Genomic DNA, 17672 nt, shown 5'->3' with positions numbered 1-17672 from the left:
CAAAGAGAACAGAAAAAGCCTTCAGCAGGCAAGCTATTTGAACAAATCACTGAGGAATAGAAAGTAGATGAAGGTGTAGACACTGACTTATTAGGGCAGAGGCATCCAGACCTCATGCCCGTGCAGGTAGCCTAGTAACTGTTGTAAAAGCAGTTCACACTGAGAACCCAGGAGAAGCTTAGCTCCCAGAAGTAGCTGGTGTGGTAGATGGAGAGTTGAGGAATGGGGATGGACCAAGGAGTGGGCAGTAAAGTTATCTAAGTTGGTCCTCTCCCCAAGGAATGGAACCCTAACAGGTTCTTCCAATTCCCCAGGGCCTGCCATGAACAGAACATTCATGCCTACAACACCTCCCACTCTTTGCCCATCATTACCACAAGAGACCTGAGCATCCTTTATTAACTAGAGAAACTGAATGAGAGTGGCTGGTGATTCAAAGACACCAGGTGTGGTGACAAATGAGTGAAGACTCCAGCACCTGGCATGGTGATGGATAGCTCAACACAAGGGAACTAATAAAAATCTGTTCTTATTAGAAACTTCTAGAATGGTTTGATCCTCCAATCCCCTTTTCCTTCATACACACACCATATACAACCAGGATGCTGCCCAAAGACAAAAGATGAGAATGTTACTTTTGTAGAAACACTGAATCACCAGAAGAAAGACCCCAACAGACCAGAGGTTGGGAAGCCCTGATCAAATGGCCACGTCTCTACAAGACTTCCTGGAAAGGAAGTCCGCTAACTTTGCGTGTGTGTGCTGGGCTTCCACTCAGATTGTAAGGCTCCACTCTTGATTGCGAACAACTTTGGATTACTAGAAAGTTAAGGGGAATCCTCATCATGGAGTGAGGAACCAAAGTAAATAAGGTGAAAACAGGGAAAAAGAAGAAAATAGAGATAATGTAGGGATCATGCAAATGCTAAAACTGTTTATTAATATTCTTTGGGAAGAATATTCTTGGGAAGCTATTAAGTCCATAAACAATAACAGATAGCTGTAAAGAAAAAAAAATAGAGTTCTTAGAAATTCAAAATATGATAGTGCTGTTTCTTCCTTAAAAATATGAGTAGTAGGGTTGGAAGATTAAATTCTAGGAATGTTCCCAGAAGTCGAGGAGGTGGAAATTTTGAAGAAGATAAAAATCATAGAAGATGAATCTAGGAAGCCAATATCTAACTGGTGAAACTTTCAGAAAGCGATAGTAGAGGGGAAAAAATTATAAAGTATTAAAGAAAATGAATCAAACAGATAGATAGGCATCTCTAGAAGGAAAAGACAAATGTGATTCTCCAGTGCAATCATGGTGGAATTTCAGAAGCCAAGGCAGAAGGAAGATCCAGATTATTATTCCTCATTAATTTGATCCTCACAAAGTGAAGGTAAGACAAGTTAAAGGGTTTCACTGATCTTGCCACTTTATGCTTAAACCCTTTGCAGGTTCACCATGTCCTCAGAACCAATCTTCATCTCCTCTCCACAGTAGGCAAGGCCATTCAGGGGGCTGCCTCTAGCTCACCTCACTTCTTCCTGTCCTGTAGTCTTCTGGAACCCTCTGCATTTGCCAGAACACAATGCTGACATCTCTCCTGCTGCCTCCTGTTTTCTTCATCTGAGTAGCTCTCCTTTCCTCATTTGCCTTGTCCCTTTGAATGGTCAAATGTTCTTATTTGTTTTAGAGATCTTAGCTCAGATGCTGCCTTTCTGGAATGCTCTCCATCAGCCCTGCTGGACTGGGTCAGGTCACCCTTCTCTGCTCCTGTAGGGTTCTGTGCTCTGTCTAGTAGAGTGACAGTTGCTCTATTGTAATTTTTCAGCAGCTTTCTGTATCCATGCCCCAAATCAAAAGAATCTTGAGTGCAAAGACCGTCTCTTGTTTCCTTAGTGGCCCCAGCACCAACTACAGGACCTGCACATAGTAGGCCTTTTTTGGGGGGGTATCAAAGAAATCAAGAAAAGGAAGAGATAGGCAGGACTATAGACAGTCAGGAAACCAAACTGGGAGAAAGCTGGCAGTTCTAGTAATGCCCTTATAAGGATATTTAAAGATTTTCTCTTTTCTTTTTGTCTTAAGTTACCATAGTTCATCAATTCAGAGATAAATATTTTTTTCACAGTTTAACACTTCTGAAGTTAGAATGTGTCATACACATGATGGTGTGCTTATATTTTTGAACTGGCAGCATTTTCATTCCATTTGAGTAGATAAAATGGCGTCTGGATACAACACATACACCAAGTCTGTGTGAAGGAATAGAACGGCATTGGAGTCTTGAGCTAGACCTACAGAGCATGAGGGGCAAGGACTGAATTAACTCCCAGCTACAAAGTTTCTTGGCATGGAGAGAAAAAAGAGAACAGAGTCACAGAAGAAGAATGAAAGTAGTATAGGAATGTTGTGAGTTCTTTTTTTTTTCCCCCCCAAATAAAGAAGATAGGTTGCAAGTGGGTAAACTCCTTACCCTCGTCTGCTTGCCCAGGTCTCTGATAGTGTTAAGTGAAAAAGGTGACAGGTGAGCTTGACTTCTTGTTTGGCGGTGGGGAAGTAACAGGTTTTAATTAGGTCTCACAGACTGCCCTGCCAGAATTGGGGGTGGGGGGATTATTGAAAAGAAAAGCAGGGATTCTTATTCCAGGAAGCGTCACCCGTCAGGAAAACTTGGAAAGTGGCAACCCTCCATGTTCTTATAGGCCACGACGCCAACACCAAACCCCAAATTAGCCATTGTTGTGTAAAACCCCTGATGTTGCAAAACCCAGTCTCAAACCAACTCTTGCTGGGTATAATCAAGTGAGAGACAATATTTGAAAAGAATTTCTTAGAAGAATAGCAGAATGTTCAGTCCAAGAAGAGAAAACCCTACCCTTGAGGCAGTAGGAAAAATGAGTAAGGGCAGGTTACAATGATATTGGCCACACGATTGTGCTAAAATAGATGTTTTGGCAATTTGTGAGCAAACGAAGTGTGCATACCTCCAGATAAACAGGATTTCCCGTCAGCAACCTGCTATAGCGTCCCGTGGGATAATAGAATTTTGTGGATATCCTGACGCATTTACTCCCGGCTTTCACCACTACTTTATTAAGGTATCCAATCTTTTACATTCTTTCTGGATCTTATTTCATTCTAAATGTTACAGTCATGAGTAATTCTACAAAAATTATTGCTGAGCGAAAAACAAGGAAGTAACCCACAAACCATTTTTGAAATGTGAATTCTAGAAAGAGCTAAATAATAGCGCCTCTTTTTAATGCTGATTAAACTTATCTTTGGCAATAAACTGCTTATACTGCCAGGAACCTCATCAACTGTCTCCTGGTAAGAAAATTCTACCAGAGCACAGCAGAAGAAACCTGTGACTCTGTGTTGCTTATCTAGACAGCTATATCATTAACGTGCTCATAGATGGCCTCGTCATTAGTTTTTACCACAAATCAGTCACAAATATTATTGTAAAGGTAGGATTTTTATAATTTTTTATATTTTAAGTGATACTTTTTTCTTCCCCCCTGGGAGGTTAGCCCTTCACGACCTTAATTATCATGGGGAGAGTCTTTAAATTATGGAATTAATAAAGAGGGACGCCTGAGTGGCTTAGTCAGTTAAGTGACTGCCTTTGGCTCAGGTCATGATCCCAGGGTCCTGGAATCGAGTCCCACATCAGGCTCCTTTCTCAGCCGGGAGCCTGCTTCTTCTTCTGTGCCTCCACTTGTGCGCATTCTCTCTCTCTCTGACAAATAAATAAATAAATAAAATCTTAAAAAAAAAAAAAAGAAGAAGAAGAAGTAATGAAGAAATGCTACCTTTTACAATCAATGAAGGAAAGAGGATAAATTTAGACACTGATTTTCTGAGTTACCTCACTGCACAATTGGGTGGCCAAATGACTCTGAGGCTGAGCTCCATTTGTCTTATTAGAACTTCCTCTTAGTAGTAGCTTAGGTTTGATTTTCTGGCACTTGGAGACAGTCCCCGTGACTCAGGATCCCACTTTCCTGCAGTACCTCTGGGAGATATTTCATATTTCCAAAGATGCATCGTTGTGGTTTTTGTGTGAATCGATACCCCAAGCAAACAACATGTATCTACAAATTTAGCCAGTATTTCTTAGACAAAGATGGCCATTGTAGCCTCAAATGAGCCTATTTATTTGGGTGAAGGGAGTATTTTGTGAAGGAATGACAAGCTGACATATATTTATTAACATCTCTCAGAATGTGTGACAAAATCTGGCAGAGTAACTGTGAATGGAATAATTTGTCACAATTTTATGGAATCCTTTCATATGCAGAATCCATGCCTTGTCCAAGGTGCCTAAAGCATTAAAGTTTTTGGAAGAGATTTCTTGGCAAAATTCCCACAAAATCCCCCTATTATTTTCAAAGCTTTCAGCTCTTTCTTACGTACTTGCTCTTTCTTACGTAAACTTGCTTTCTTGTAGTCGTTGTTGTTGTTTTTCCCATTCTCCTCAGGAGAATATCTCTCTTTAGGAACATTCTGGCAAAAAGACGAGTTTCAAAGAAAAGTTGTTGGATTTATATTTCTATTGGGTATTTTCTCGTAAAAATGTTAGTCAAATTACATGATGAGCATTTTTCTGCCGGCAGATGTATTTGCAAGAATTGTTATCCATGAGAATGTGGCTACTTAATTGTTGTTTTTTTTTTTTTTTTTTGGTAGCTGATTGCTGTTTCTCAATGCCTTCGCTTTCATGTCGGCTTCTGCTGGCCGCACTGCTTTCCCTTTATCTAGTTATTGCTTCTAAAAATTTTGGGTTTTTGCTATTTACCTCTAAGACATTGGGGTTATAATTTCTACTCAGGTAAGACATGGAATACAGCCCAAAGATGTCCCCAGGTATTTTGGAAGCTTAAATGAATGTAAATATATTTTTCTTATATTTTAGGACATTTTATAAAACATATGCTTACACATATGTATACATGTATAATTTAAAATACAAAATATTCAATATATATGCAATTTTGCAAAGCTCAGATGGCTGACCAGAGACTTAATGGTGAGAAGATTAAGGAGGCAGAATTTGGCTCGGGGTCCGCTTTCTAACCATTAGGAACATCCTGCCGCAGAAAAGGTTGTTTCAGGAAGTAGTGGGTTTGTCCTTCCTGGAGACGTTCAGCCAGACTGGCCTTCTGCTGAAGATACTGTCAAGCACTACAGCCATCTATAAACAGGCCTCTAAAGGCCCTTTCGCCTCTGGGACTCCATGAAATAAAATTACCATTTGAGGGAAATTGAGTTTTTACTTCATGCTTGTCTCAGCTGAAAGGAAGTCTGAGTGAGGGAGAGAAACATCATTAAAATTAACTGAATGCTGAATGTTGAGATTTGGACAATCCGTTTACACAGCGTGGTATTTGTTGTCTAAATGTTTATCTTAGAAGGGATCAGGACCATAATAGCACTTAATCATGCCTGCATCACTTAACTAGTAGTCTTATTAACCAATTTTAGGTTTTTCTCTAAATTCAGATGGCCATATCCTTCTGTTATGAGTTGAACTGGTCTCCCTAAAAAGCTATGTTGAAGTCATAACCCCAATACCTCAGAATGTGACCTGATTTGGAAATAAGGTTGTTGCAGAGGAAATTTGTTAAGATGAGATCTTATTGGAGTTGCATGGGCCCTACTCCAATATGACTATGGTCTTTAAAAGAAGAAGGCCATGTGAAAACTTAGAGATGGGGCATGTGAAGTTAGAGGCAGGATTGGAAGAGATGAATCTATGAGCCAAGGAACACCAAGGCTTGTCAGCCTTCACTGGATTCTATGAGAAAGGCACAGAACTGCTTTTCTTTCACAGTCCTCAGACAGAATAAGCTCGGCCCACCATTTTGATTTCTGTTTTCTCGACTCCAGAACTGTGAGATGGTAAATTTCTGGTACTTTAAGCCACTCAGTTTGTGGTATTTCATTAAGTAGCCCTAGGAAACTATACATCTTCCATATAGTCGATGGTCTTTAAGAATGTGCTTATATAGGGCGCCTGGGTGGCTCAGTGGGTTAAAGCCTCTGCCTTCAGCTCAGGTCATGATCCCAGGGTCCTGGGATCGAGCCCTGCATCGGGCTTTCTGCTTGGTGGGGAGCCTCCTTCCTCCTCTTTCTCTGCCTGCTTCTCTGCCTACTTGTGATCTCTGTCTGTCAAATAAATAAATAAAATCTTTAAAAAAAAAAAGAATGTGCTTATATTCTTTCAGAAATCTTCTGTGCATATGCATACATTTATATAGACTATTTCTTTCCAGTAGATATTGGGAGTATATCATAAAGCTGCTCTATGCTTGGTTTATTTATTAATTAATGTAATTGAAGCTTTTTATATATCAGTACACAAACGACTACTTTGTTCTTTTGAATGGATGTATGCTAAGTCACTGCATGGATTTAATAATATACTTAACCTGTCCTCTACTGATGGCCATTCCAATTTTTTACGTGCAAACAATGCTTAGTGGACATTCTTGGATAAATTCCTTTTTGAACACATTCAAATATGTATATGTAATAAATTCCTGGTAGTGGAAATATCAAGGCCATGGATATATGCATTTTAAAACATGATAGATTTTGACAAATTGTCTTCCAAAACAGTAGTTCTGGTTTGCCTTTTTACCAACTTTTGGAAATGCATGTGTCTCAGTGCTTCTGCTGACATCATATGGATGACACTTTTGATTATTTTCCCCTACCCTTAACTATGAGTGAGTTTAAGTATGCTTTCATACATGTATTTTGGTTGTTTGTATTTCATATCCTTAGAAATTAGCTGATTTTTCTAATGGGTTATTCTTATTTATGTGTAGGAGTTCCTTTTAAAAATTTTATTTTTTAGCCTTAATGAATTGTTGTGAGGAGGAGCTAATGTAGGTGGCAATTATTAAGTGTGAATATTTTTGTCCTAAAAGTGGCTTTTGTTTGTGGAACAGACTATTCAGAGGTTTCTTTTTGCTTAAAAATTTAGCATTCAATTTAATAAAGTTAAAAATCCAAAACCCTACTTAAGTTTTTAAATTCAGTTTCCAGGTTTATTAATCTATTTGTAAATCTAGATAATTTTAGTAATCATTTTTAGGTGAATTTTGAATGTGTATGATCACATTTATGGACTTAGTTAACTCAATTTCTATGTATATTTAAATGAATTTTGTAAATTTAATCTGTTTGACTTCCTTTTTAAGCATGTCCATTATCTATCTGAAAAACTTTCCCAAATACTTAGTATTTTTTAAAATCTTAAAAAAATGCACAGAAATATAGTGTTGAATACTCTTTCATATTCAAAGCTTTTATACCCATAGTATGTGAGTAAATAATAGTTAAAATCAACTATTGCATTATGAATTTTAAATTGGAATTACTTCATCTCTCATTTTAATATGGTCAAGTTCCCCTAGCATAATATTTTAGAAATACCAAACATAGATGTATCACCTAATCAAAAACATCAATAGATTGTTTTGATTCTCCTAAACACACTTTTATACTTAATTTTAAATTTTTCTAGGGTTGAAGATGCTTAGCTACTAAAAAAATTATGTCATCTAATATCATTTTGGAGGTTACATTCTCAGCTCTCTTGAAGTTACATAACAACAGAAATTTAGGTCAAGACAGTCACTGAATTCTGATAGAACATACTGAGTCCTGTTTATAAGTTTATAACAGGGACTTCATCATTTGAAGGCGGATATTTTATTCTCAGCTTGTGTAGTGGAGGCCCACGGTCTGCTAAAAGGTACCTCTTATCTTCCATCTAATTGATTACCTGAGAAATTGGGCCTTTTTTTTTTTTTTTTTTTTTTTTTTTGGGGGGGGGGGGGTGTTGTTTTTCATTTAATTGTTTACTTGAAAAATTGGGTTTTTTTTTTTTTTTTTTTTTTTTTTGCAGGGGTGGGGGTAGAGAGGAGGATGCAGGAAGGGAGATTTAAAGATAGACATTATTATTATTATTATTTTTATCTAACCCCGTAAGTGGTAAATCTGATAGGAAACGTCATTCTTTAAATATGCTTCCAAACATAGCTCTTGTAGATATTAAAATAACATCAACTGAACCTACATCTTTTCTCTTGTCTTTCTCTTACTATTCAGTCACAACTTCAAAAGACATTCTACTGACAAGAAGAATGGCGGGGCATTGGTTGCAATTGATCTGTAGCTCACTACTTTTGGCTAAAAAGCGCTCATACATCTTGATAATATGGTCTGGTTACCAAATGAAGGTCATATCCATATCGTATATACATATTCGAATGTGTTCACAAAGACATTTATCCAGAAATTTCCGTGGCAGCATTATTTATACTAAAAAAGTTGAAATCAGTCTAAAAGCCCATGAATAGGAGACAGGTTATATCTCCTATTAAAAAGTATTTAAGATTCTGCTTCACATTTTGTAGGGCTGAAGATGACCTAGTTATTAGCGGGAATGATGTAGCTTCTGGGAAGCTCAGCACTGAATCCCCCTGACTCCTCACATCGTGGTACTCGGCCTGCTGGGGAACAATCCGAAATGCTCCACCGTAATACAGAGAAGGCAGGGAAGGTATTTTGATGCAAACAGTCATCCTGATAATTCATTGCAACACTACCAGTATATCTATCTGCCCCACTTCTCCATAGTGTGGCGTTTGTGATGAAAGAACGTACAGCATTTGGAAAGGAGTAGATTCGAACATCCTTTCACACAAGTAATGTTTTGGGACTACAGTCACTAAAGTCTGTTTGACGATATATATACTTACAAAATGGGGACCACAGAGGCACTAGGCATTCAGACATTTGTGATCAGAAGGAGGAATATTCATCTATTCTGATAATATTTTGTATTATGGGGAATAACATGTTAGAACCAGAAGGAATCTGAAAGTTAATTGTTGAACTTCCTTAGTGTATAAGAAAAAGAATGGAACTAAGGTACCCCATTTCCCAAGCTTTTTAAAATTACACACAATGTAGCACACAATACAGGATTCTTCGTTGTAGGGGAGCAAAGAGATTTTATGCAGACTCCTGCATTTAAGTGGATATCTTTCATCTGGATAGAAGAATCACAGTTTTTTTTTTTTTTTAAGATTTTATTTATTTATTTGACAGACAGAGATCACAGGTAGGCAAAGAGGCTAAGGTACCCCATTTCCCAAGCTTTTTAAAATTACACACAATGTAGCACACAATACAGGATTCTTCGTTGTAGGGGAGCAAAGAGATTTTATCTAAGGTACCCCATTTCCCAAGCTTTTTAAAATTACACACAATGTAGCACACAATACAGGATTCTTCGTTGTAGGGGAGCAAAGAGATTTTATGCAGACTCCTGCATTTAAGTGGATATCTTTCATCTGGATAGAAGAATCACAGTTTTTTTTTTTTTTTAAGATTTTATTTATTTATTTGACAGACAGAGATCACAGGTAGGCAAAGAGGCTAAGGTACCCCATTTCCCAAGCTTTTTAAAATTACACACAATGTAGCACACAATACAGGATTCTTCGTTGTAGGGGAGCAAAGAGATTTTATGCAGACTCCTGCATTTAAGTGGATATCTTTCATCTGGATAGAAGAATCACAGTTTTTTTTTTTTTTTTAAAGATTTTATTTATTTATTTGACAGACAGAGATCACAGGTAGGCAAAGAGGCAAGGCAGAGAGATGAAGGGAAGCAGGCTCCCTGCCAAGCAGAGAGCCCGATGCGGGGCTCGATCCCAGGACCCTGGGATCATGACCCGAGCTGAAGGCAGAGGCTTTAACCCACTGAGCCACCCAGGCGCCCCAAGAATCACAGTTTTAAAAAGGTTTTTGAAACTCTGTGCAACCAGAAACAGGTATCAGTAATTGTTTCCTCCTAGGCACTCTGGCTAAATTTCTCCGCCTGGTGAAGAATGTGCCATTAAGTAGTCACTCTTTCTAAGATGGCGAGGCTGAGTTTCCCCAACATTTTTCCACAATCCTGTCAATGCCTTATTCTTTTCCCTATAGAGATCGCAACTTTTTAATAAAAAAGAAAAAGTAAGGATTTCAACAGAGAATTAGGAATTACTGTTTTTTGCAAGCTATAAATATACAGGTATAATACCAGACATGAAAATAGCTGCATTGGGAATTAAACACTTTCTCGCAAAGAATTTAAGTATTGTTAATCAATGCTTCTGTAATCCGGATGTGAAGAGGGTCATCTCTTTAAGGTTTAACTAAAAAGTTCTATTCTCATTCCACATTCTTATTGTTCCTCCCAATATATCTAGAAATCATGGTGGGAGAGAGGCTTTTATGCTCCCCAATCCCCCATCAACAAAAGCTCTTTTTTTTGTTTCTGCTCCAGGCCATTCTAAACTTGAATAAAGCCTGTTACTTTGTTATTTTCTAAAACCCTTCCCCGACTTTAGGGAAGGCTTAGGGCCCTGCAGGGCCTTCCTATTGCAACACTACAGATAATTTTAAATTGAATTTTGAAAACTCTATTCATAAATGAACCCCAACATTCCCACCCCTGGGCTTTCTCAGAGAGCCCTACTTTTTGTTTTCTTTCTTTTTAATTTTTTTAGAGACTTGTTTATTTATTTTTGGAGACAGCGCAAGGGTGCTTCAGCTAGCAAAGCGGAAGGGGAGGGAGGGAGGGAGGAAGGAGGAGGGAAGGGATCCAGAAGGAGGAGCAGAGCCTGACGGGCATAGGAAAAGGGAGAGAATCTCAAGCTTACTCCACACAAAGCAGAGCCCATGCCTGGCTCAGTCTCAGAACCCTGAATTATGACCTGAGCCGAAACCAAGACTGGGGCGCTCAACTGACGGAGGCACCCCTCCTTTTCTTTTTTTAAATGGAAGTGTAGTTACGTTAGTTTCAGGTGTACAACACAGTGTTCCACAGTGATTCCCCAACCCTGTGATTATGCCAGGCTCGCCACCAGTGCAGCTACTATCTGTGCCCACAGGACACTGTTACCAGATCATTGACTGGATTTGCCCCGGAGCTGTGTTCTGGAACCCTGCTTCTACAGGCTCTGCACCCTCCCATGCTTCTTAGCCCCTCTGTCTTCCTCTTAACTTTCTTCCCTCTGTTCTCTTCTTCCTTACCCCAATCATTGCATGACTGTTAGTTGTTTGTGAAGAACAGCTTATCCAATCAGTTAAAAAAAAAATTGCCATCTTACACATCATGTTTTGGCAGGGGTCTCATTTTTTTTCCATCCAGAGCAACATCTCAAGGTATTTTCCTAGACAAAGATACTTTTTCCCTTCAAGGGAAATTCAGGGGCCCACTGTAAAAATTATATATGTGTATATAATTGTAATCATTAAAATTATAGCTGTACATATACCTTTAAAAATTAAAGTGTAACTAATAAAATTATTTTATTTTTTTTTCATCATGCTACACTTTAACTTCCCATTCCAGGGCTTTCTCATTTCTTCTCACCTGTGTGTACCCAGCTGCAGGTATGAGGTATAAACATTTCCTTGCTTTTATCTGGTGTTTATTTTGAGATCTCTTGATGGTTTTCTCCTATTTCTCAGTTCTCAAGATTTCTATTTCTCATTCAGAAATAGTTTTCCTATGATCTTTGGGAAAGATTATATTTATGGCTTTTCCACACTTAGAATGCCTTTGTGTTGTTTTGTTTTTCTTTTTCTTCTCATGATCAGAAAAATAGGGTGGAAGAAATCTCACTTTCCATATTGCTAAAGCCATCCTCCAACCCCAAGATCTTTTCAATGAGGAGAAAGCAGCCAATAAACACACGACTGACTCATACAGTTTACTTTCCCTTCCTCTACACTGTCTACTACTCAATTTGTAAGGCAGCCTCTTTTATAATTCTAAATCTTTAAAATAAACTCTAGTGTCTATTTGGGGACTACACCTTTCATTCCCCGAGTGTTTAAAAACACATTTTAACAAAGTGCAGCAAACCTATTTGAGACTAAATCATCTGGGGTCCTCTTGGCACAAGTAGCTAGTGATATTTTGAAGATGTCAGGGAGGTTGGGGTTTCAGGCAAGGCCATGTAGAAGCTCCTTTGGAGGACTAGACACAAAGATGTAATTAGGAATGAATAGGAAGCCACTGTAGGAATTCCAGGTAGTAGGACAACATGTTACTTGGGGAATGGCAGTGAGAGCACGCTTGGAGGAGGTGATATTGGGATGGGCTGCCCAGAAGGAGGAAGGTGGTTGAGATGAGAGCAGATGAGAACTGCAAGATCAGGAGTGGAGCAGAAAGGCTAAGGAAGAGCAGATGAGCTACATGAAGTAGGTGGTGTGTTTGGCCAACAGACGGCATGTGGAATGTCAGTAGAAGGCTCAAGATTTCTCAGTGTTAATCTTCCAGAGTATCTGAAAGATATACTCCTTGCTCTGGTAGGGATGGAAGGAATGAAAGACAAATGGTTAAAGCTTTGTAACATTCAAGGTCAGTTGATATTTGTACACACATTTTAGTGCATCAAATATGATTGATTTTCCTGGGAAAATTTAAGTCTTTGAAGGAAAAGTGTTCCTAATTAGCATGGGCTTCACTTAGAGCATGTAAATGGCAAACACCATTCAGGCAATGTCATGGGTCCTATAGTGTTTGAAAAGCTGTCTACGGTAATCAAATTTATTATGTAACACTAGGCTTTGGATTTGCAGATTACTTTTTTAACACACGTACAAAATGTTTCTACTGATGCTTAAGAAAGTCGGTTTTTTTTTTTTGATAGCTATGTCTAATGACTTTTTCCTTCAAAATCCTGTTTAGAATGATTAATGATGGCTTGTAATAAATTGCTTCCAATTTTATTTTCTTCTTAGGCAATGTTATCCAGATCTGTGGTTTTAAAAACCACTTACATGCCAACAATTCCTAAGTTTCTATCTCTAGCTCTAATCTCTCCCCTTAAGTCTAGACTCATGTACCCACTGTCTCTGATACATCTCTACTTGGAGGTGTAAGAGGCACTTCTATCTAAGAGGATCCTATCTAAACATTCACTTCGTTGTTCAGTTCAAAATTTAACAAAGTCATACCTGGTTCACTTTCTCTTGCCCTTGATGTTGGCACCAGTAGTAAGTTCGGTCTTGTCTGTAAAATTCTTCTTGTCTATAAAACTCTATAAACTTGCCTACTTTTCTCCATCCCCTCAGCTGCTACTCTGGACTATCTTCCCTTTTAACATGGAATGCATTATCCACAAGGTAGATACAGTAATGTTTCAAAAATTCAAATCAAAGCATCTCTGGACATTTTTCTCATACATAGACCTGGAAACTATGTGATTTACCTCTCTGGCTTCAACTGATCACTTTCCCTTCCCACATGATGGCACAGCCACAGTGACTTGCTTTATGTTCCTTGAAGAGCCTAAGATTATTCGTGCTTTGTGGACTTACGTGTTTGTTAGCCTGGACGTTCTCCTCTTACAGCATCAGATGTCTGGATCCTTTTAGTTCTCTAACTTCTATTTTAAATCTCACTTCTTCAGTTTAGCCTTAAACTGAGTAGTCGGAGCCCACCCAGCAAAGTGAAACCACTCCTAACTATTTAAAATGGGAAATTTAACACATGGTATGGGTTACCTGTGTGGTGGAAATGCTGAGAAGCCAAAAAGGACATGTTAAAACAACCTGGAGATTAGTAACAGCAGAAAACCACAATCAACATTTGGCAGGAGGGACAAAAAGAGAAGATAGACCACAACAGAGGCTAGAACTACATCAGGGATGACCAGCGAGAGCCAGGAAGATGTAACTTCTGCTGGAGACAACACCCAAAGCAGGAAGTGGGGGTGGGGGGGAACACACTGATTTCTCCCTTCTTCCAGCACTCCAAGGTCATTCCAGTGATTTCATTGGTTAAGCCCAGCTGTAAGTTAGCTAACGTAAAAGCCTGCAGATTGTGACTTGCCAAGCTCAGCCCCACTGTGGTATAGAACAGAGAAGGACACTGAGAAGAAATTAATCTTAATGGAATCAGATTGAGGACAGGCATATTACCCAACTTAAAGTGGCCCCAGTTGCCCAGACAAGTCTTATCCCATCATTCTGTTCTCAGCACAGCACATTATCACGTAGTTGCTGATCTGTTTACTTTCTGCTGTCTCTCTCTAAGTCATGTCCAACATAGCATCTGGCATATTTTATGTGCTCAATAAGTGATTGATAAGTGAATATAAGAGGGAAACGATTTTCTCTATAAGGTCATAGCAGAAAAGATACATAAAGGATTACTTTAATGATTTTTGAAGTTTGTGCTCAGTGTAACTGGAAATCAAAACTGGCTTATTCATTAAGTTAGTGGTAGATCCACATTTCTTATGGCTTCTCTACCTTGGGGGGGAGGGCAGTGTCTCTATTGTTATACTTTACTGAAGACATGGTTATGTACCTTTTAAAATAAATACCTGTTGATTCAATCTTAAGAACTTAGTTTTTATTTCCTTAGCCATTCTTCTTTAAGGGAAACTTTACTGGAATAGCTATTACATGTTTTTAAAATATTATAGGTTTACAAGTGAATGTTTCTAAAACCAAGAAATGCTAAGACCTAAATATCTAAAAATTACAGTGTGTCTCCTTTTTCGTTAAGTCACCAATTTCCCCAATTAGTAATAAATCTGTTGTATCCATGCTTTTTTAGAACATCTTTAGCACAAAGATCTCAAGAGCACTGTAGACACCGTTTAGCATTGCCTTTCTCCTGTTTTTGGTTAAGAAACATGAGATTTAGGAATACAAAGAAGTTCCTCCCAGAATTACAGCATCAGAGGACCAAAAGAACCTTAACAAGATAATCAAATCCACTCCCTTTGCTGCCAAGGCATGCACTGAATTATTGAGCTAAAACAGGATTACATCTAAATCCACATTTGTTAAAGGGCTCTTGGGGAAGGAGATTGTAATGACCCTATTCTAATAGCATTTACTGTTCATAAATGTTTCCTGATATTTATTCTATATCCCTCACACTACCGTTTAAGCTGATTTGATCTCATGCCTTCTTTGCCTCCCATAATACCCTTAATTTTGTACTGATTTTTAAATTTTGTACCCTTAATTTTGTACTGCTTTTTTAAATTTTTCAAATGCAGAAATCTCATCTCTATAACCAGATCATCAACAAGAATTACATTGTTTTACATTGTTTCAGTTCTCCCTGGAGTCTAGACTCAGGGATGTGTCAAGAGGCTGATGCTAGTTGATGGGCCTTCTATAAATTCAGAAGTTTTGTAAAGGCTAGCGCAAAAGCACTTAAGAATATCAGATTGCATTCACTTTGAAATGACGGTTTTGTCAATTGCTTCAGGTGCTAAAAGACTTCTATCATCTCCCAATTCTCTGTAAAAATTTGTCCCCAGTAGAAAGGTTAAAACTGAATGATAATGTACTGCTCTCTCGGGCTTGCTATTGTCGTTCATACTGACACATAGAAACAGATATGCAGGGCCTCCTGGGTGGCTCAGTCGGTTAAGCATCTGCCTTTAACTCAGTTCATGATCTCAGGTCTTGGGATTGAGCCTCGAATCGGGCTGCCTGATGGGTGGGGAACTGCTTCTCCCTCTCCAGCATCCCCGTGCCTGTGTTCCCTCTCTGGTTATCTCTCTCGGTCAAATAAATAAATAAAATATTTTTAAAAAAGAGAAAGAAATATGCATAGAAATATTCAAATACCTAGTTCAATGATAATGATAAAGATTGTAATTTTAGAATCTTTTTTAAGTTGAAAAACTTAACGAGGGAATAAGTGATATGCCATGTACATGATATTGGGGCAAAAGAGATTTAATACTAAGCATAAGAACAATACGAAGCAACGGCAGCAGACCTTTGTTGAGTATGTGTTATGAGCCAGACAGTCTTCTAAACCCCTTTACATGTATTAACTTAGTTAATCTCCACAATCTCTCTCTGGGTTGGCACTATTATTATCCTATTCTTTAAAAAGGAAAGCTGAAGTATAGAAATGTTAAATGTCCAAGAGCATGCAGTTGGTAAGTTGCAATGCTGACGTTCAAATCCAAGAACCTATTGCTCTTTACCATTAAACTACAGCTTCTGTAGGCGAGGGGAAGGGAACTTTATAGAAGTGTCGAGGAAACGGCATAGGGTGGTTCTGGTTTCAGTTCTCACTACAAGAAGAAGTGACTACTGCTTGCCGCAGCAGACGGAAGACCACTGTTCTCCCAGAGGAAACACAGCTGCCAGAGAGAAGGCGCACAGAGACAATCCAATGCAGCAAAGCCATAGTCAGAGTTTGAGGAAACTTTTGGGTGAAAGCAGAACTGTATGAAGAACTCAATCCATAAAGATGAATAAAGGGGAGACTTAGAGCTCACGGCAGCATGGGTAGTGACCTAGACTGAGAAATAAGGACTTGGAAGCAAGAGATGGATATTCCAGACCAAACAAGGATCATGTTGTACAGATCACTGAAGACACAGAGAAGGTCAGACATGATCAGATCTGTTTGCACAGCCCCGAGTCACACAGATGAGGTCTTAACGACTAGCTGCTTAGTAAACACATAGGTGGTCTTCTGCAGGTCATTGTTTATAATTAGAAAATGGAAGTGCATAACATTTCTATATGAGAATGTAAATCCTGAAGGTAAATCTCAGTAAATCCTTTTACCATATTACAGAAGTTCCCAGTCAAAAGAATCCATCTGTATATCACAAAATATGAATTCCTGGATAGAAGAGTAGAGTGTACATTCACTCTGACTCCAGAATTCTTTCAGTGTTGACAAAGTTTAGGTGCTACATGCTATGAATACAGAATATATATATCTGCATGATCACCTGGTGTTACATCAAAAATGCAAGTCTCGATAATTTCTCTAGCTATTAAATAAATACACATATACATGCACATATATTGCTATCTGCACACTCACATCCATTCCTCTAATGCATTGCACTCTCCCATCCAGTCTCTTCCACTGATTGTCCAAATCTTCCCGTGATACCGTCCCACTATACTGAATGGATGTATTTTTCACATTTTCCATTATCTTCTGCAGATACAAAATCATGCCATGTCCCTTCACCACCCCCACCCTAAACTTGTTCTTGCTACCTCTGCCAGTAATGAATTTCCAACTTCTAGATTTATCCAAATTCAGTTACTCTTCAAGGCACAAATCAAGTGCTCTTTCGTCAGATGATATTTTCTACTGACCCTGATCATTCTCATCTTTATTCTCCTTTGGTACCTCTTATGAATGCCTCTTTGGTAAGCAGTCACATGGTGTCTTACACACTGTTGTGTTTCATGTGTGTATGACTTGTCTGAGAAATCAGTAATATACTTCTTGGGCCTAGGACCTGACTTAAACTTCTTGCCCTTGCACAACTCTCAGGACAATGGCAGTCATATAGTTGATTCTCAATGTGCAATTGTTTGCAATAAGACAAATTGAAAGCACTTAATTGTTTTAATTCAGACTTGCTGACGTCAATAAGTAAATTATTTTTGAAGGACTTTTATTCCCCTTGGATTCCAGAAGGACCTGCGGGACATACTGTCTATCAGAAAGACTCAAATCTCCCTTTAAAGCCATTGCATATTCAATGGGATAGACTGAGTATATCCTCTTCTCTCCATGTGGCTTTTTAAAAAGATTTATTTATTTATTTAGAAAAGAGGGAGAGTGTCAGAAGGAGAGAGAATC

The sequence above is a fragment of the Enhydra lutris genome, unplaced genomic scaffold (genome assembly GCF_002288905.1).
Source record: "Enhydra lutris kenyoni isolate GAN:26980312 unplaced genomic scaffold, ASM228890v2 scaffoldscaffold5, whole genome shotgun sequence".
In the NCBI taxonomy this organism is placed as follows: domain Eukaryota; kingdom Metazoa; phylum Chordata; class Mammalia; order Carnivora; family Mustelidae; genus Enhydra; species Enhydra lutris.
This window is presented reverse-complemented; position numbering follows the sequence as displayed.